The sequence below is a fragment of the Mustela lutreola genome, chromosome 5 (assembly GCF_030435805.1).
Source record: "Mustela lutreola isolate mMusLut2 chromosome 5, mMusLut2.pri, whole genome shotgun sequence".
Lineage (NCBI taxonomy): Eukaryota > Metazoa > Chordata > Mammalia > Carnivora > Mustelidae > Mustela > Mustela lutreola.
This window is the reverse complement of record NC_081294.1, coordinates 58,498,539-58,519,349: the sequence shown is the minus strand read 5'-3', so window position 1 is coordinate 58,519,349 and position 20,811 is coordinate 58,498,539. Positions and strand designations below refer to the sequence as shown.

The 20,811-nt window shown below is 42.2% G+C and overlaps 1 long non-coding RNA gene across 1 annotated transcript in view; it reads right to left on the bottom strand.

Annotated features, from left to right (window-relative positions):
- LOC131831890 (uncharacterized) overlaps nt 1–20,604 on the bottom strand; it is a 77,810-nt gene extending 57,206 nt beyond the window's left edge. The window contains exons 1-2 of the long non-coding RNA XR_009353852.1: nt 20,425–20,604; nt 19,043–19,164 (exon numbers count right to left, since the gene is read on the bottom strand). This is a non-coding gene — a long non-coding RNA (uncharacterized LOC131831890). The remainder of the gene's footprint in view (nt 1–19,042; nt 19,165–20,424) is intronic.
- Between the last annotated feature and the right edge of the window lie 207 nt (nt 20,605–20,811).

Below are 20,811 nucleotides of genomic sequence, written 5' to 3'. Positions count from 1 at the left end.
AACTCAACATCCAAACAACAACAAACAAAAAAAAAAAAAATCAAGAAATGGGCAGAAGACATGAACAGATACTTCTGCAAAGAAAACATCCAAATGGCCAACAGACACATGAGAAAATATTCAACATCACTCAGCATCAGGGAAATACAAATCAAAACCACAATGAGATACCACCTCACACTAGTCAGAATGGCTAAAATTAACAAATCAGGAAACAACAGATGTTGGCAAGGATGCAGAGGAAAGAGAAACCTCTTACACTGTTGGTGGGAATGCAAGCTGGTACAGCCACTATGGAAAACAGTATGGAGGTCCTCAAAAAGTTGAAAATAGAGCTATATGATCAGGCAGTTGTATTACTAGGTATTTACCTAAAAAATACAAATATATTGGCTTTGTTTCCTTTGCCTTTGGAGACATATCTTGAAAGAAATTGCTGTGGCTGATATCGAAGAGATTACTGCCTATGTTCTCCTCTAGGATTCTGATGGATTCCTGTCTCACGTTGAGGTATTTTACCCATTTTGAGTTTATCTTTGTGTACGGTGTAAGAGAATGGTCGAGTTTCATTCTTCTACATATAGCTGTCTAGTTTTCCCAGCAAAAATTATTGAAGAGACTGTCTTTTTTCCACTGTATATTTTTTCCCGTTTTGTCGAAGATTATTTGCCCATAGAATTGAGGATCCATATCTGGGCTCTCTACTCTGTTCCACTGGCCTATGTGTCTGTTTTTATGCCAGTACCATGCTGTCTTGGTGATCACAGCTTTGTAGTAAAGCTTGAAATCAGGTAGCGTGATGCCCCCTGTTTTATTTTTGCTTTTCAACATTTCCTTAGCGATTTGAAGTCTCTTCTGATTCCATACAAATTTTTGGATTATTTGCTCCAGCTCTTTGAAGAATACTGGTGGAATTTTGATCAGAATGGCATTAAAAGTATAGATTGCTCTAGGCAGTAGAGACATTTTAACAAAGTTTATTCTTCCGATCCAAGAGCATGGAATGGTCTTCCATCTTTTTGTGTCTTCTTCAATTTCTTTCATGAGTGTTCTGTAGTTCCTCGAATACAGATCCTTTACCTCTTTGGTTAAGTTTATTCCCAGGTATCTTATGGTTCTTGGTGCTATAGTAAATGGAATCGATTCTCTAATTTCCCTTTCTGTATTTTCATTGTTAGTGTATAAAAAAGCGACTGATTTCTGTACATTGACTTTGTATCCTGCCATGTTGCTGAATTGCTGTATGAGTTCTAGTAGTTTGGGGGTGGAGTCTTTTGGGTTTTCCATATAAAGAATCATGTCATCTGCGAAGAGAGGGAGTTTGACATCTTCATTGCCAATTTGGATACCTTTTATTTCTCTTTGTTGTCTGATTGCTGTTGCTAGGACTTCTAATACTATGTTGAACAAGAGTGGTGAGAGTGGGCATCCTTGTCGTGTTCCTGATCTCAACGGGAAGGCTGCAAGCTTTTTCCTATTGAGGATGATACTTGCTGTGGGTCTTTCATAGATAGATTTGATGAAGTTCAGAAATGTTCCCTCTATCCCTATACTTTGAAGTGTTTTAATCAGGAACGGATGCTGGATTTTGTCAAATGCTTTCTCTGCATCAATTGAGAAGACCATGTGGTTCTTCTCTCTTCTCATATTAATTTGTCAAAATCAAAAGCTTCTGCACAGCAAAGGTAACAGTCAACAAAAACAAAGAGGCAACCCATGGAATGGGAGAAGATATTTGCAAATGACAGTACAGACAAAAGGTTGATATCCAGGATCTATAAAGAACTCCTCAAACTCAACACACACAAAACAGACAATCATATCAAAAAATGGGCAGAAGATATGAACAGACACTTCTCCAATGAAGACATACAAATGGCTATCAGACACATGAAAAAATGTTCATCATCACTAGCCCTCAGGGAGATTCAAATTAAAACCACATTGAGATATCACCTTACACCAGTTAGAATGGCCAAAATTAGCAAGACAGGAAACAACATGTGTTGGAAGGGATGTGGAGAAAGGGGAACACTCTTACACTGTTGGTGGAAATGCAAGTTGGTGCAGCCGCTTTGGAGAACAGTGTGGAGATTCCTCAAGAAGTTAAAAATAGGGACGCCTGGGTGGCTCAGTTGGTTAAGCCGCTGCTTTCAGCTCAGGTCATGATCTCAGGGTACTGGGATCGAGTCCCACATCGGGCTCTCTGCTCAGCAGGGAGCCTGCTTCCTCCTCTCTCTCTCTCTGCCTGCCTCTGTGCCTACTTGTAATCTCTCTCTGTCAAATAAATAAATAAAATCTTAAAAAAAAAAAAAAAGAAGTTAAAAATAGAACTTCCCTATGACCCTGCAGTTGCACTAGTGGGTATTTACCCCAAAGATACAGATGTAGTGAAAAGAAGGGCCATCTGTACCCCAATGTTTATAGCAGCAATGGCCACGGTCGCCAAACTGTGGAAAGAACCAAGATGCCCTTCAATGGACGAATGGATAAGGAAGATGTGGTCCATATACACTATGGAGTATTATGCCTCCATCAGAAAGGATGAATACCCAACTTTTGTAGCAACATGGACGGGACTGGAAGAGATTATGCTGAGTGAAATAAGTCAAGCAGAGAGAGTCAATTATCATATGGTTTCACTTATTTGTGGAGCATAACAAATAGCATGGAGGACATGGGGAGTTAGGAGAAGGGAGTTGGGGGGAAACTGGAAGGGGAGGTGAACCATGAGAGACTATGGACTCTGAAAAACAATGTGAGGTTTTGAAGGGGTGGGGGGTGGGAGGTTGAGGTACCAGGTGGTGGGTATTATAGAGGGCACGGATTGCATGGAGCACTGGGTGTAGTGCAAAAATAATGAATGCTGTTATGCTGAAAATAAATAAAAAATAAATTTAAAAAAATACAAATATAGTGGATCTGAAGGGGCACCTGCACCCCAATGTTTATAGCAGCAATGTTCACAATAGCCAAGCTATGGAAAGAGCCCAAATTTCCATCAACAGATGAATGGATAAAGAAGATGTGGGATGGATAGATAGATGGACAGACAGACACACACACATACACACACACACGCACATGTACAATGGAATACTACTCAGTCATCAAAAAAATGAAATCTTGTGATGAATCACAGACCTATACCTCTGAAACTAATAATACATTATATGTTAATTTAATTTAAATTAAAAAATAAATAGATAAATTTTATGGGGGGAACTATAATGACATAAAACCACCTAAATTAATCATACCAAAAAAAGGCTGAGCACAAGATAGATACAAAAAATACATGCTGGCGGCGCCTGGGTGGCTCAGTGGGTTAAAGCCTCTGCCTTCGGCTCAGGTCAGGATCTCAGGGTCCTGGGATCGAGCCCCACATCGGGCTCTCTGCTCGTGGGGAGTCTGCTTCCTCCTCTCTCTCTGTCTGCCTCTCTGCCTACTTGTGATCTCCGTCTGTGTCAAATAAATAAATAAAATCTTTTTTTAAAAATGCTGATTCCTTACATATAAAATGCAAAAATTGATAACACAATACACAACAATAAAAAAATACTCTTTTAGAAGTCAAAATTGTGATTTTTCTTAGTGACAGTGTGAGTAGTGATTGATAATAGGCACAAGGGAAATTTCTTGAGTGTTAGTAATATTTGTTTTTTTTATTTTGTTAGTTACATTAGTGTGTTCATTTTCTGAAAATCCGTATTCCTTGAGAAGGCCTGGAGGACTCTCCCTTTACCAGGGAGATAAGAAAGTATTGGTGAGGGCCACATGGGAGGCTCAGTCAGTTAAGCATCTGCCTTCAGCTCAGGTCATGATCCTGGGGTGCTGGGATCAAGTCCTGTCTCAGGCTCCTTGATCAGCAGCTGCCTGCTTCTCCCTTTCCCTCTGTAGTTCCCCCTGCTTACGCTCGCTCATTCTCTCTAACAAATAAATAAATAAAAATATTTAAAAACAAAATCTTTTAAAAAAAGAAATACTGGTGAGGTTGGCAATAGTACCTCAAGAAGCTTGTAGTAGCAGTTTCCTAAAGGACGTGCTGTAATGGAAAAAAACTGGATAATAAAATTCCAGAATAGCAAAGACCAGCAAAAGCACTCAACCATTAAGAAACAAGATGGGTACAATTACCATAAAGGGCAACGAGGGTAGAATGGTGGCCAGGGACCCTAACCTGCAGGCATCTAGATAGATGGCTCATCGAACATAGTAATCTTGGGAGCAAATCAGGACATCCAACTAGGGTACTGCTTAATACACACAATGAAAAGAGATCAAGAATTGATGGGCCAAAAAATGAGGTCAGAGATACAAGCCTAAGACCAAAGCAATCACATAGGGTCCAATGCTCATAAGGGTCTCTAGCTTGAAGTTTACTGCTCTGCACCTGCCATCTTGAAATTCTTAAAAAGTTTATCTTTGAATCTGTTTGTAGGGGAAGTCCTATTAAATTGATAAGGATGAGCAGGGACTTAGAGCCTTGGCTCACAGGCAGTGCCACCTCCCAGCACCTTCCCACCTCCTCCACCTCCTTACACCCTTCTTTCTGCCCCACCTCTCCCTCCCTGCCCTGCCCAGTGATGGCAGCAGCCCTCTGCCCACAGCAAGGGCCTGAGTGCAGACACAAGGAAAGGTGGGGCTGGGCAAGGTGGTGGCTGTTCTTACCTCTGGCTGGCAAGGCATAGCACATTTGACAAGCACTGTGGGAAGACCAAGCTTCTCACCTACCCCCAGTGAAGGTAGCTAGACTCCCAGCACAGAGGCTGAAATAAGATTAGGGTGTCCTTCCACTGTGGACCAGAATGGGTGATCTATGGAAAGAGGACATTCTTAGCTCAACTTCCTGAGCCCAGAGGCAGCATGTCAGGTGCTGGTGTATCTTTCTGCCTTGCACACCCTCCCTTCCAACATTCCTGCATCTGGCTTGTGTTTGTGTCTTCTGACTAGCTTGAGGCACCTTCTGGGGATGAAGCACAAAAATACAAACTAATATAATTTGGATGATACTTGCACTTAAAATTGGCACTGTACAAAATGAAAATAAGTGGGAGTCTTCTGGTAGGTGGATGGGAGGAAAGAGGCTTGAGGGGCAGGGCTGGGCAGATCCCCTTCTCTCCCAGTGTGAGCAGTGTTCTGAGCCCCGGTTAGGCAGAGGCTGCCCAGAGAGGTGGAGCCAGTGGCCAGGCCGGGAACATGAAGCAGTGTCTCTTGTCTTCTTGACCAGTGTGGTTCCTTTTGTGCTGGAACCACCACCTGCGGATGATTCCCCGGAGTGACTGGAAAAGCTTGATTCTTTCCCAGACTACAAAACCCTCTCTTTATCCAATATCCAACAGCACACAGTAAGAAAAAGGGGTCGATTGACCTCAACACATTTAGAAACTCTACTGACTTTTTCAGCCTTGAAAAGGCAGTTTAAATTATACCTGATATCGGGGTGCCTGGGTGGCTCAGTGGGTTAAGCTGCTGCCTTCAGCTCAGGTCATGATCCCAGGGTCCTGGGATCGAGTTCCACATCAGGCTCTCTGCTCAGCGGGGAGCCTGCTTCCCTCTCTCTCTGCCTGCCTCTCCATCTACTTGTGATTTCTCTCTGTCAAATAAATAAATAAAATCTTTTTTAAAAAAATAAATAAATAAATTATACCTGACATCAAGTATTGAACACTCTTCCCAAAATTTCAAAGTCGTGGTGGTAGATGGTAAAGATCAAAGTGAGTACACCAACAAATTGCAAGACTCCTTCAGTGGACATGTGGTTGGTAAGCCTGACTCTACAGTTCTTGCCCACATAGGAGATGATGAAATTACAATAAGAATCAACACCAATGGGGCAGAATATAATGTAGAGCCACTTTGGAGACTAATGATACTAAAGACAAAGGAAAATTAGTTCATAAATCTGAAAATATCAAGAATGTTTCATATCTACAGTCACCAAAAGTGTGTGGTTATATAAAGGCAGATAATGAAGAGCTTCTTCCAGAAAGTCTGGTAGACAGAGAGCTACCTGATGGGCTCCATCCCAGGGTTCTGAGATCATGACCTGAGCTGAAGTCAGATGCTTAACCAACTGAGCCACCTGGACACTCCAAAGATTTTATCTTTAAAGTAATCTCCAGGGGTGTCTTGGTGGCTCAGTAGGTTAAAGCCTCTGCCTTCGGCTCCGGTCATGATTCCGGGGTCCTGGGATTGAGACTCTCATGGGCCCTCTGCTTGGCGGGGAGCCTGCTTCCTTATCTCTCTCTGCCTGCCTCTCTGCCTACTTGTAATCTCTGTCTGTCAAATAAATGGATAAAATCTTTTAAAAAAATAAATAAATAAAGTTATCTCCACATCCAATGTCAGGCTTGAACTCACAACCCTGAGATCAAGAGTCACTCGCTCTCCCGATTCTGCCAGCCCAGCGCCTCAGGACAGAGCACTTTAGGGTCATTTAAAAACCTAACCACCTTGGAGAAATACTCTACTGTCCTCATTTTTGAAAACTTGGAAAAATATAACTAACATTTTAGTATATAAATAAATCCTCAATTGGATATTTGATAAGAAAAAGGACCTATTACCATAAACTAATTTTTAATGTATGATTATCTGGATAGTTTTACCACTGCTTTGTTTAAATTATCAATGTCTAGAAGAAAATGACAGTTCCATAGCCCAACAATAAATTAGATGATTGTTTTACTTTTTTAAAAAAATGAAGATAAATGGTAAAATTCATGCTAATAATTTAAATTTTTATTTTTCCTTTATTTAGAACTACATTAAATAGCAAATAAAAAATACCATGGCAAGTTGTAAGAAAAATGGTAAAAGAAAGAAATAAGTTTTATATATTAGTATCTTTAACAACACTTTTTCCCTGTTCTTTTGAAAATGGGCTCCCCCCATCTTCATTTTGCTCTGGACCCAAAAAATTGTGTAGCCAGTCCTGCTCACTCCCTGTCTCCTGAAAGCATTGTCCCCCATAAATCACTTGAACAGTGTCCCTATCCCTCTCCCACACAGCTTCTATAGAACCTGACATAGGATACATGCCTGTTTATCCAGGAAAGAAGAAACTATAATTCAGGCAATATGTCCCACCAGCAAGAGCAGACCTGAGCTCTCCTTGACTGCCACACCTTTTCTTTCTCCCAAATTCACCCTGAGTTCCTCTCTAAAACCAGTTGGCAGGGTTTTCTCTGGGGTTCTCCCAGCACCTTTGTCCATTCACTCCACAGGCAGGGGCTGAGCACGTAATAGTAACAGCTATCAGAGAAGTGCTTACCATGCCTTACGGCCAATCCACAGGCTAACCCTAAGCAGTAGGTAATAGGATCCTCCTGTTACAAAGAGGACACAACCTTACTGCCCAAGGTCACTCATCAAACAAGTGATAGACTCAGGATTGGAATACAGGGCATTTCAGTTTCATTACCAGGTTACTGTCCTCTGTCTGCCCTAAGCTAGAGAGGTATGCAAGACACAGTCCTTACAAGAGCACATCTTGTTAGTGAAATATAGGCTCATTTATACATACTCCAAGCGAAATGATATATTCAAACAATTTGCATCTAATCATAAACTCCCAAAATAAAAAGGGGCTCAAAGTCAATCTAAATATGTCTCCCTCCACCATGCTTAACATTCAAGCAGGGTCAGGCCAGCTTCCTGGAATCAGACAGCTCTAGTGATGGGGCACTCGTTCCCCAACTAGAAATTTCCACCTGTTTACTCCAGCAATCACTATTGAAAACAACATACTTACCATCTGTTACTTCTTAACCCCTCTCTTTGGTCTAGTTCTACTCTCGAGAACAGGAACTAGACAAGACAAACAACAGCCCCACCCAGCAGCAGCCCCTGAGGCAGAGGTGAACACTGCTGGTCTCCCTAGGATTTCTCTAGGACATGATTTCCCACACCCCCTCACATCTTGGCTGCCTTGTCTGCTCATTCCAGTTCCACAAAGTCAGATCTATTACTCAGGACTCTCTTCACTCCAAGTGTCAAAAAAAACCAACTTGATTTAAGAAAAGAAAAAAACGGAGGAACTGGGTTTTTCGGTTCAAGTAACTGGAAGGGGAGCCTGATAAGATGGAGGATCTGGAATGATATTGTAAGGTCTTTTGCCTGATTGCCTCCACTCTGAGCTGAGCTCTCTCTAAGGGGTCAAGGCAGAAGCAAGATTACAGGCCCAGAGTTTAGCATGTCTGAGGCAAAAGGCGGCCAAAAAATGCACAGAAATTGAGCCTCATTGGCCAGTTTGGGATTATACTGCCATCCTGGAACCAATCACTGTGGAAAGAGGAATGGAAGGCACTAACTGCTAAACCTGGCTACAGACTTACCTGGACCTGGAACAGGGACTAAGAGGGGGAGGTTAGTTTCCCAAAGGAAAATAAGTCAAGTTATTTTTATAAGAAGTGAGAATGAATATTCAGCAGGCACAACCCACAGCCTTCCAAATACCCACAGCCAAAATCATGAAAACACATGGTCTGACAAACCCCTGACAGCAAGATTCTAATTCTTTCTTTCCCGCCCAAGGGAAGGGGATAGTTTCTGGTGCTCCAATGGGAACTGGGTATAACTTGAACCCATGTCCAATTTTTTTTCTTTTTCCCTGTTCTCACTTCTTCCTTATCCAACCCACTAACACAGACCCGGACTTCTTCCTATTGAATCTAGAGGCAAAGAGAAAGAAACATAACAAGGGGACTTGGATTCATTTGACCTCCTAGAACCTTGGAAGACTGCCAGTCCCAGAAACACTCCTTCCAAGGGAAAGGGAATCTAGGACTGATGAGATTATCTTGAGGCATTCAGGGGAACTGATGGAGAAATGGCTCCTTCCTAGTGATCAGGTTACACAACTCAGTCTTTCAGGTTAGCCTCACTGTACGTAACACCCACGCTTCTGTACAGGTTAGTTGTTTAAAAATCAAATTATAGTTTATTTTTTAAAAGATTTTATTTATTTATTTGAGAGATAAAGTGAGAGAGCATGACCAGGGGGAGGGGCAGAGGGAGAAGCAGACTCCCCACTGAGCAAGGAGCCCACCGTGGGGCTCCATCCCAGGACCCTGGGATCATGACCTGAGCCAAAGGCAGATGCTCAACGACTGAGCTACCCAGGTGCCCCTCAAATTATAGTTTAAATGTACTGTGAAAATAATACAGTAAAAACTAATAACTACTATTCATTAGGTATCCTCTATTCACAGGAATATTTCAAGACTTTATCAAGTAGGTATTATAATCCTCATTTCACAGCTAAGAAAACTAAGTCTCAGAACCTGCTCAAGTTTCCAAGGGCAGTAAGTGACAGAGTAAAGACATGAATCCAAGTCTGCTCTCAAATCCCCCTGCCTGCCTCCAAAGCCTCCACTGGGTTTTCTATCACACATTCTAAAGAAAAGGAATTCCGTGGCAGTGATTTTTATAACATTCTTAATAATGCCTCAGAATATCAATCTTGTGCATATAGGTTTATATCTAAACTTTATAGTATAGTGTACCTATAGTTATTCTGGTGTTTAATGGGAATAACCAGTATTGAATACTTTTTGATATTGAGGTTTTTGATAGTGAGGTTACAGCCATACATGATTTTGTTCACCCCCTCAAAGGTGCTCTGTACTCCAAGATGCCTTCCATATGCAGGGTAGCACAGTGGTCAAGAGCATCGACTAGGGCCCAGGCCAACTAGTTGAATGACTTTGAAAAAGTGGCTTATCCCTGTAGGGCCCAATGGTCCCTTTCGTAAAATTAATGAAACAATAGGACCCACATCATAGGATTTTTATAAAGATCAAGCGAGGTCATCTAAGTTAAATTCTCAGCACCATACCTGGTACCTACTAAGTATTCAATAAATGCTCCCACACTGGAAGCAATATGAGGGCAGGGAATATGCATACTTTTCTTCATCACTGCAATCCTAGAACCAAGTCCAGTGCCTTGCACACTGTAGGCAAAAAATAAAAATTTGTTGAACAAATAATTTATTTAAGCAAGCACATTTAAACATTAACTAATCTAAGACCTAGAGACAGAAAATAAGCACCACTCATTTAATGTAAAATAATTTTAGGTGGTATTAAGTGCAGGAAGAAAAACAAAGCAGAGAAGAATAGTGAGTGACAGAAAAAAAAGGGGAGGAAAGATGTGTTATAGAGAGCCAAGAACTAAACCAAGTTAGACCTTTTTTTTTTTTTTTAAATTTTATTTATTTAGTTGACAGACAGAAATTACAAGTAGACAGAGAGGCAGGCAGAGAGGAGGAAGCAGGCTCCCTGGCGAGCAGAGAGCCCCATGCAGGGCTGGATCCCAGGACCCTGGGATCATGACCTGAGCCGAAGGCCGAGGCTTTAACCCACTGAGCCACCCAGGCGCCCTTTTTCCTTTTTTTCTTTTTAACCAAGTTAGACCTAATAGAGAGTGTTATGGACTGAACATTTTTGTGTTCCCTCCCCTCAAATACATACAGTAAAGCCCTAACCTTCGGTGTGGCTGTATTTGGAGATGGGGCCACTAAGGAAGAAATTAAGGTCGCAAGAAGTCATAAAGGTGGGGCTCTGATCCAACAGGCCTATGTCCTTGAGAGAGGAGACATTAGGGAGCTTACTCTTCCCACCTGTCTGTGTACATGCACATAGGAAAGGCCATGTGAGCACACAAAGAGATGGAGGCCACCGAGGAGCCAAGAGAAGAGGCCTCCCAATTAACCTACCTTGCTAACACCTTGACCTTGGACTTCCCAGTCTCCAGAACTGTGAGAAATACATTTCTGTTGTTTAAGCCACTCAACCTGTGAAGGCATTTTGCACACCAGCTAAGACAGCGCAAGTTCTAAGAAAAGGAAACATCAAGTACAAAGGCCTTAAGGAAACTTGGTGTTCAGGAAAAGCAGAAGGCCAGTAAATGAACAAGAGAGAAAGTGGAAAGACAGAGAGTCAGAGAGTCACGTCAGTCTTACCCGACAGGCTCTAATAGTACTGTGCCAAAAGAAAGCCCCATCCCAAACAAAATTGTTATCATAGCACTGTGTTATTTAAAATGAACTGACTTTTTTTCAAACTTATGTGGAGTATAAATAAAGGCTTTTTAGAAAACTAAGATACTTGTATAGTTTTTTAAACAGAATATATGGATAAATCATATTCTTGCCATGCAAATTTAGTTCCCATACAAATCAGACTGCTAAGCCCATGCCCCCCCCCCCTTGTGAAATTCTGAAATTCTGCGCTTACCACTGGAAATAGAATCCTTTTCCTCTCCCTCAGGTAATGACAAGTGTTCCAGCTATAAGCCACCAAAGCTATGACCCTCAACCCCCAGATGAGGTCTGTGTAAACAGTGCTAGGGAAAGCCTCCAATTTCTCTGCACTATCAGATCTAGCCAACTCTGTTATTTCTCTTGCCAGGGTGGATCAGCAGACCTGGTTAATGTTGAAATCACTGCAGGTAATTAAGCAGGCAAAACTGGGCTTGGCCTCAGAGAAGGAAGGAGGGAGGGGGCTGTGTAGATTTTCCTTCCTTCAGTGTCAGCACTACCAAATTGGCATTAGTTTCTACTTTCCTCCTGATGCCATTCATTTAGTCTTGGAAGCATAAAAAAAAAAAAAAAAAAAAAAAAAACCATGAAACGGAGTCAGGCGGATTGGGAAGTTAAACTCAGAAGTGGATGTTAGAGTCTATAGCTGTAGGCATAAAAGTCTGCCTTTTATCTGATGTAATGGTTTGCAACAGGCAGCCATTTTGCCCACTCAATCTCTACCCCTTAGCCCATCCGGCAATATGTAAAAACATTTTTGGATATCACAACTTGGGGTCAGAGGGAGTGCTACCACCAACTTGTGGGTAGAGGCCAGGGACATTACTAAACATCTTGCAAAGACAGGGTAGCCTTCCATAACAAAGCATTATCCAGCCCCAAATTTAAGAAAAAACACAAGGAAAAATAAACCAAAATATTTAATTGCCTTTCGTGTGTCATATGGTCTCCACATGCACATACACAGATGTCATTTAATCTTCACATCAAGTCCACAAAGTGCTGCCCACTTCCTAGGTGAGAAGTGGGGACTTCACTCAGCTAGTTCCTGACACAGGAAAAATTTGAACTTGGCTCTGGGTGAGTCTCACTAGACTGTGAGTTCCATGAGGACAGTGACCTTGACAACCTTGTTCAGCTCTACGTACCCCATGTCTCGCAGATTTTGGTAACCGAGGGAAGTACAATGACTTCTTTGCATTAATATTGGGGAATAACATGAATATCTCAATCAATGGCCCTAAAGTACATGCTCATTTCTTCCCACCACTCCTTGAGAATAATAAAGATCCTCATGTCAGGTCAGTATGTTGCATGTCAGAAACAGAAATCTCCCTAGGCCAATACAGCAAAAACAGATGTTTATGGTAAGAATACAGAGGTATAATGGAAACAAAGCACAGCCAGGACTTATGGACTTGGAAATCAGAGTGCCCCGTGCTCTCTGTCATCTTTACACCTTGGTTTTCTTTTCCAACAGATGACTTGCTTTGTTTAATCATCTTGCATATGACCTAACATATCAGCCTCTGCAACATTTTGACTCTGGAAGTCTCCCCGGCCTCTCCCCTTGGCTCTCCATAGTTAACTAGCTTAATCTGTCCATATCCTGGTTATTATATATTTTCCAAGGAGGGATGAGATTGATTTAGCCTGGGCTAACCTTCAAGATGACTCTGGCCAGACAATTGCAACTTCATGAGACACCTACATGAGAACGGGCTAAATGAGCCCCATCAAGCCAGAGGACCAAAAGCCATAAAAATGAGTGTTGTTTTTAGCAATATTTCTTACTATAAATCATAATATTATAATTATCATGTTTGACCAGCAGGCAAAAGCTAGAAGGGCCTCAAAGAGCATGTTAGTGGAAATCTAAAGGGTCTTGATGATGACTTAAAGAAAAATGCTACTGGAAGTTGGAAGGAAGGGGACCCCTGTGGGCAGTGGAAGATTTGGTGCACTGTTGTCTGCTGTAATGTGGAAAAGGAAATATTCCATAATATGATGACCTGGCCAACCTATGTATAGTAAAATGCAAAGGAGAAAGAACAGCTAACAAAAGAAACTTTTTGGTATTAGAGCAAATTTTAGAAAGTATATAGAAGTGTCAGGGTTTTCTGGGTTTGAAAATAAAATGACTTCTAATGCCCAGCCTCTCCAGAGGGCAAACTCTTCTCAAATTAAAGTGATCTTCAAGCAAAGGGGTCCTGCTCACTACTTCACTAACCCTTTCAAACAGCCAAAATGCCCCTGAAGAATTTCAGACTGCACTTGTCTGTCTTAATTAAACAACAGGATGTCCCTAAAAAAGCATCCAAAGTAGAAAGTACATACATGAGCTGAAGAGATTTGTGGTCATGGCTTTTTCCCCAATGGAAGGAACTTGAGGAAGAATCATTTAAAAACTCAACATTTTTTAGAATCAGTTTGAACTAAAAGAGAAGGAAATAGTGCACAGTGGGGAAAAAGAGGGGCTTTGGATTCCAGAACTTCTCTAAGCAGGAAGCAGGCTCAGAAACCTCAGAAACCACTCAGGGCAAACACAGTTTACATTTCATGGAAAAGGACAGCTAAACTCAGAAGGCAGAACCAAGAGCTCGGAAGACAGAGCAGTAGAGAATCACCGAATAGAATTGAATCCTAAGAAAAAAATTATATTGCCGTTTCCTGATGCCTATCCCACCACTGTATGTTGGGCGTGGAAAACAAATAACCTGTCTTTTTATTTTGTTTATATTCTATATCTATATCTATATATAAATATAGATAGATATTTTTTTAAGGATGGGGGGGATGAACTGAGGGAAAGGGAGAGAGAGAATCTTAAGCAGGTATCACACCCAGTGTGGAGCCGGCTAGATGCTGGACTGGATCTCACAACCCTGAGATCATGACCTAAGCCAAAATCAAGAGTCAGATGCTTCACCAACTGAGCCACTGGGGCATCCCAATAATCTGTCTTTTTGTTCACAGATACTCAGATCAAAAAGAATCATTCCTGAAGAGCTATTACTAAAGATCCAGACTCAAGGCCCCTCATCCGTAACTAGAAGTAATACAGAAGACAAGGACCTGGACTTCATGCCTGTCCTAGATGGCACAAGATGTTTGGGAGACTCTTTGGATGGGACAACTGAATTTTGAGTGAAGAAAGAACATAATTTGTGGTCAGAAGCAGACCATGGTAGTTTTAAAATCTGACCTCCCAGTTTTTTGACATTCCTACCATGTAAAAGTGGGCTCTGTCTCCTTCCCTTCCATCTTGGCTCTGTAACTGCTTGATCAATAGAAAACAGCATAAGTGGTACTTTGTCAGTTTCTGGCCCAGGCCTTAAGAAATGAGCAGATTCTATTTCTTTTCTTGGAATTCTCACTTTTGGATCCCACCCATCATGCTGTGAGGAAAGCCCAGGACACAGGGCGAGGCCAAGGGATTGTGTTCTAGAAAGCGCCACTATGGTCCCAGTCTGTAGTCAGCATGGGAGTAAGAAAACCAAGAAAATTCCAACCCCAGCCGAGATCCAACCATAAGCACGTAAGAGACAATGAGTGAGATAGGACTAGATGAACCAGGCAGGCCTCAGAACCATGAGAGAGAATTAAATTATTGCTTTCTATTTCTAAGTGTATCTTTTTATTGATAGAAAACAGGCAAGTCTAGAAGGGCTTGTGGCTGAAGGATCTTCTTGAAGGCAAAAGTTAAGGGTCAGCTGAGCTCCACCTTGCCAGGATAAGTGAGATCCTCGTCCTCACCCTCTTCTAGAGCAGCAGTGGATTTGGGGTTCCCAACCAGCTCTAGGGCCCCATTGCCAGCCGCTCAGCACAGCTTCTCCCCTCTGACCAGCAGGATTTCTTCAATATTTCTCCTCCTATCCGGTCTGAGAATCAGCCCAGTTTGTCCACAATGATGCAGTGCTTCTGGCAACAGGGGCAGGTCACCAGGACCACGCCTTGGTGATAGGCCAGTTTGGAGATGAGCTTGGAGGACAGTGTCCCACAGACTTCACAAGTGTAGACAAGCTGGTGGTTCCAGACCCTGGCCCCAGCCTGCCTTCTCCCAAGGCCTCCAGGCCAGCCCCATGTCCCCACAGCCACCTCAGACCTGCTGCTCAGCAGCCATGGCCCGCAGCATCCCCTAAATCACTGCTGTTTTTTTTTAAGTCACTAAGCACTGGAGTGATTTTTTACACAGCGATAGATAGCCAGAACAGACAGTTCCCATAGTTACTTTATATAATCTTAAATTGCTTGAGTTATGATAATAAACATATATAATCTTAATAATTATAAAGAGTCATATAAAGTAAATTTAAAATTACTACTAAAATGACACAAGGTTTTGGAATCAAAGAGAACTAGGCATAAATCCTGGTCACCATCCTATTAGTTATATGACATTAGGTAAGTTACTCAGTCTCTCTAATTCTCAATTTCTTTCTCTTTAAAATAGTGTTAAGGGCTGGCTCACTCAGTGGAGCATGTGGCTGCTGACCTCAAGGTTTTAAGTTCAAGCCCCACATAAGGTGTAGGGATTACTTAAAAATAAAATCTTTAAAAAACCTTCATACATGTAAATAATAAATAAATAAATAAATAAATAGGAATTAGTTAAGAACACCTATTGTATAAGACTGTTGTGAGATTTAAAATGAGAGAAAAAATGTAAATCCTCAGTCCAGAGCCTGGTACACAGTAGCTGGTCAATAAACATTACTCATCACTATTCCTTGATACTGACTGAGCCAATGTTGGCTAGCAAAGCCTCTGGTAATGAATAGGTCTTCTCTCATGTAGGAGCACTGACAATTCTAGTAAGCACGCCAAATGAAAGTTTGCCTTGTGCAACAGACTCTGTGGCTGGATAACTCTAGAAGCAGACATTCCAAACAGGGCTTAGGCATTTATTTGGTTCCAGATGTTAATTGCTCCAGTTCAGTTGCTGCTGGAAACTGACTCACCTGTAGCCTCAACCATCAGTGGGTGTCAATGTAAACAGGCAAGAAGTGAACAAGGTTAAGGAGACAGACAAATACAACATGGATACGATCAGTGCTCTGCACAATGATTCAGCTTCCGTAGAAGGGATGGAGAAGCTAGGTTGATTTTCTGTTAGCTAGTCAATTCAACGAGCTGTATATGAATTAAACATTGACTTTCACAAAGACCTAACGCTTATGCTGTAAAACATCCAAAGTAAGAGTTGGTGAGGCTCATGACATAAGGGAGCTTGTGGTCTAGTTAATGATGCTAACTCAATCACTCTTATACTTATGCCCTCATTCCACAGTCAGAATGTCTTCCCCTGGCTGGTCTCTTGCCTGAGCTCCATCTAAGCTATTACCTTTACCACAGCCAGAGTAAACTTTCTAAACCCTGGTTCTAATCCTGATACTCGCCTGCTTTTAAATCTTTGAAGGGTCTCTGTTGTTCTCTGGAATAAGTCCAAACTCTTTAACATGGTTTCCAAGAAATGTTATGACCCAGTTTAATATCCTCCAAAGGTTTTGTATTGCTTTAAGATCAGAATCCAAACCCTTCCTCTATGTTCTACTAGACCTGCATGAACTGGATCCTATCTGACCTCACCTCCCCACCCTCTACCTCCCTGCTTCACTGTACTCCAGGCACACTGGTCACATTGTTTCCCCAACATGCCTCAGAGCCTTAGTACATGCTCTACCCTCTACTTGGAATACTCATCCTCGAGTTTTTTGCATAACTGGTTGCTTCTTAAACTTCTCAAGACAACCATTTCCTAATCAATCAATCTGTTATATATCAGTTAGTTGACTTTCTTTTTCTTTTTAATTCATTTTTAAAAAAATGTTTTATTTACTGGGGTGCCTGGGTGGCTCAGTGGGTTAAAGCCTCTGCCTTCGGCTCAGGTCATGATCCCAGGGTCCTGGGATGGAGCCCCGCATTGGGCTCTCTGCTCAGCAGGGATCCTGCTTCCCCATCCCCCTCTGCCTGCCTCTCTGCCTACTTGTGAATTCCCCAGCAACTTGCAAGGATTCTAGCTCATACACTACTTTCTGGGAGAGGCCTTCTCTGACTGCCCAAACTAAAATAAAGCCTTCCCATGTACACCCGAATGTTTATAGCAGCAATGTCCACAACAGCCAAACTGTGGAAAGAGCCTAGATGTCCATCAACAGATAATGGATAAAGAAGATGTGTTATGTGTGTGTGTGTGTGTGTGTGTGTGTATATATATGTATGTGTGTGCGTGCGTGCACGTATACATATACACACGTGCACACACACACATATATATGTATACTATGCAGCCATCAAAAAACCCCAAAATCTTGCCATTTGTAAGGACATGGATGGAACCAGAAGGTATTATGCTAAGTGAGATAAGTCAATCAGAGAAAGATAATTATCATATGATCTCTCTGATATGAGGAATTTGAGAGGGGGCTGTGGGGGCAAGGGAGGGAAAACATGAAACAAGGTGGGATCTGGAGGGAAACAAACCATAAGAAACTCTTAATCTCACAAAATAAACTGAGGGTTGCCAGGGAGAGGGGGATAGAGAGAGGGTGGTTGGGTGAGGGACACTGGGGAGGCTATGTGCTATGGTGAGTGCTGTCAAATGTGTGAGCCTGATGATTCACAGACCTGTACCCCTGGGGCAAATAATACATTATACGTTAATAAAATAAAAAATAAACAAATGCACAAATAATTTATGAAACAAAAAAATAAAATAAAGCCTTCCTCCTCTGCCCTAGCACATCAGCCTGATTACTTCTTTCACATCAGATATCACAGCCTATTCTTGTTCACCGATTAGTTGGCTTGATTATTAGTTCTCTCTTTTTCACCTCTCTCTCTTCCTAGCATGTATTCCAGTGTCCAGAACATAGTCAAAGTTCAATTAACATTTTTGTATAAAACTGTGCTTCCGGTTTTATGGTGATGCTGATGATGCTCATACAAATGACGCCCTCTCACAGTGAGATGCTAGTTTGTGTTTGTGGATCCAAGTACTGACTGGAACATATTCTCGACCATCTAATTAGAGACAGAATCCACTGGAACAAGCTTGGTCTGGGCTTTGAAGCTAGGTGTGTGTGTGTGTGTGTGTGTGTGTGTGTTTACTTTATGCCAAGAGACCTCATAATCATCATTAGGTACAATCTATCACTTGCCTCAATGGATACCCACTTGGTAAAAGTAAAATGAGGATGTGGTAGCTCTCCTCTGTTCTTTTGCAAGATAGCGTGAATTTCTGGTGTCTTGTAAATGGTAAGTATTGAGACAGGAAGACAGTCTCTTAGCCCCTTCAGATATTCTCCCCAGCTCCCACATTGGCTCTGCCTGGAGAGGTTTTTAGAACATGCTAGAGAAGAGAGAAAATGCAGTTACCCAGACAGTACTGGAGGGAGGGATTGGGCCGACAGGCAACAGGGGCTAGAGAAGAAACTTTCCGGTCAAAATCTGAATCAGGATAACCTTATCAGTTTCAATAACACTGGGAAAAACCTAAAGGAAAGCACAGTTGAATACATCTCATAATGTTCCTGAAAAAGAGACATTTTAGTGAACCTCAAAAATCAGAAAGGGAAGAAACCCCAACTGTTTCATTTTAAAATGGGTAATCTGAAACCCAGAGACTTTCCCAGGATCACACCAAAATTCTGTGGCTGATCTAAGACTAGAATTCTCATTATTCAAAGTTCAGTGTTTTCTGGCACATATCATCACCACTATAAACCTAACTTTTAAGTTAAATTAAGCTAAGTCATATCCACATGTCATTCATCTCTGTGGCCACAGAAACTAGCAAGTGCCTGTGTCCAAAACTCATCCAAATTTTTATGAGTTCTCATTTCTAGCTCCCCTGCCTCTCAGTCCATGGCCAACCTATCACAAGACACAGTTATCACTTCCCCTTTGATTTCCAAGCTGATGCTATCAGAAAGAGGCCGGAAATAATCAGAAGATATATGTTGGTAGAGAACAGGGTATGTACACAATACTTACAAAAACAGCAGGTAAACCCGTAATAGATACTTCACAGTTTTTGAAGCTATATCCGATCAGAAATCGTGATTCTCAACCAATAAAACTTTGGCAAACAGGACCGTTTGAGGACATCCATAGTTCTGTATGTGATGGAATGGGAAGAGGGGAAAAGAAGGTTAAGTCTACGAGTCATGGTTCAGAGTTATCGGGTCACACACACATCTGGGAACTCAAAAGACTGTTTCTATAAAAAAATAAAAATAAAAATATTTTTCCAAACAACAAATGTGGAAACTGGGGTCAAAATAACAAAAATAAGGTACTTCAAAGTACCAATTAGACCTGAGGTCCAATCCTAAATAATTACCTTAGCCTAACAGCATAGATAACCATTCTTCATATTTACAATAAGAATAACAACAGCAATAATAGATGTAGTCATCACTTACTGATCACAACCCATACGACAGGCAATGAGTTAACCACTTTTTATCCCTTCTTTCATATAATCCCCATCCCAATCCCATGGAATATAGACATCATTATTTCCGAGAATCATAGATGAAGTAATTTGCCCAAATTTATTATCAAGTTATTGGACCAAAAATTGAAATCTGAAGTTCTTATTCATTATATTTCAAAGGGTGGTTGTGAGGATTAAATCTAAATTAAAATTTAGATTTTAACTGCGAAGTGCCAGCTCTCAGGACATGCTCCTTGGGTAGTTTGTATCCCTTTCTGTCCATATTCACAATCCTTGTGTCATCCTTCACAGGGGAGGGACAGTAAAGCTTAATCGTCCAGGGCCCACTCTCAAACCATCTGAGGTAGAGGGGCCGAAGGGAGGCCAGGAGAAGATCCCCAGTGCCATCCCTTCCTGTTCCAGCTAGAAAACTCGGAATCTAGGAGGCGGAGGGAAAGGGGTCTCCGTCTTTCCTGTGAGAACTGGAGCGTCTGATTTTCTTCTCCGGAGATTCTCCCCTTTGGAAGGACGGAGCCGGACTGCATGGAACTGTGGCAAAGAGCACGTGTCCCACAGGTTATTTAACTTCTCAGATCCCACCCCATCCTCACTCAAAATGCGTGGGAATGGTTGTAACGCAGTTTACAAAGTTGCTTGACCGAACTAAGTAATTTTACTGAAAATGCTTAGCAGAGTGTCTAGGACATGGTAAGCACTCTCAATAAATGTTAGTTATTATTTTTGCCATTATTTTTATTATTCCAACCCCAACAACATTGGAGGTGCCTCTATGGAGCCGGGGGGTCGCGTTGTGAATGACCTGAATTTACAAATGCATTCAATGTTCTGCCTGAACAGCGGACCTACAGTCCGGCATGTAGGCTTTCCATGGTTCAACGACCACGTTTTCTACCTCCGGGGGACGTCCGCGACTTACAGAACAGCGACACCAATACCAGCACCGAGTACCCTTTCCCTTATCTTTCAAGGGCGGGGTGAGGCCTGAGCCCCCCGACTTCCACAGCACGCCCATCTCAGCCATCATTGGTCGTCTCGTCGCTGGCGTGATGAAGGCCCTTCCCCCTTCTCTCTGGGACCATGCTGAGGCGATCTCCGGAAGTGGAGGGGCCTCAAAGGAGGGACCGCGACGGATCCTGGGCTTTGTAGTCCGACCCTACAGTTGCAGCCAAAGACCAAGGCGTCAGGACCCGGAGAACTACAATCCCCAGCAGCCCGCGAAGAGCGGAGAGGTGGGGAGCTTGTGTCACGTGGGCTCTCGGCCTGGGCGGGCTATTTCTTAGTGCGGCGGCGGCGGCGGCGGCGG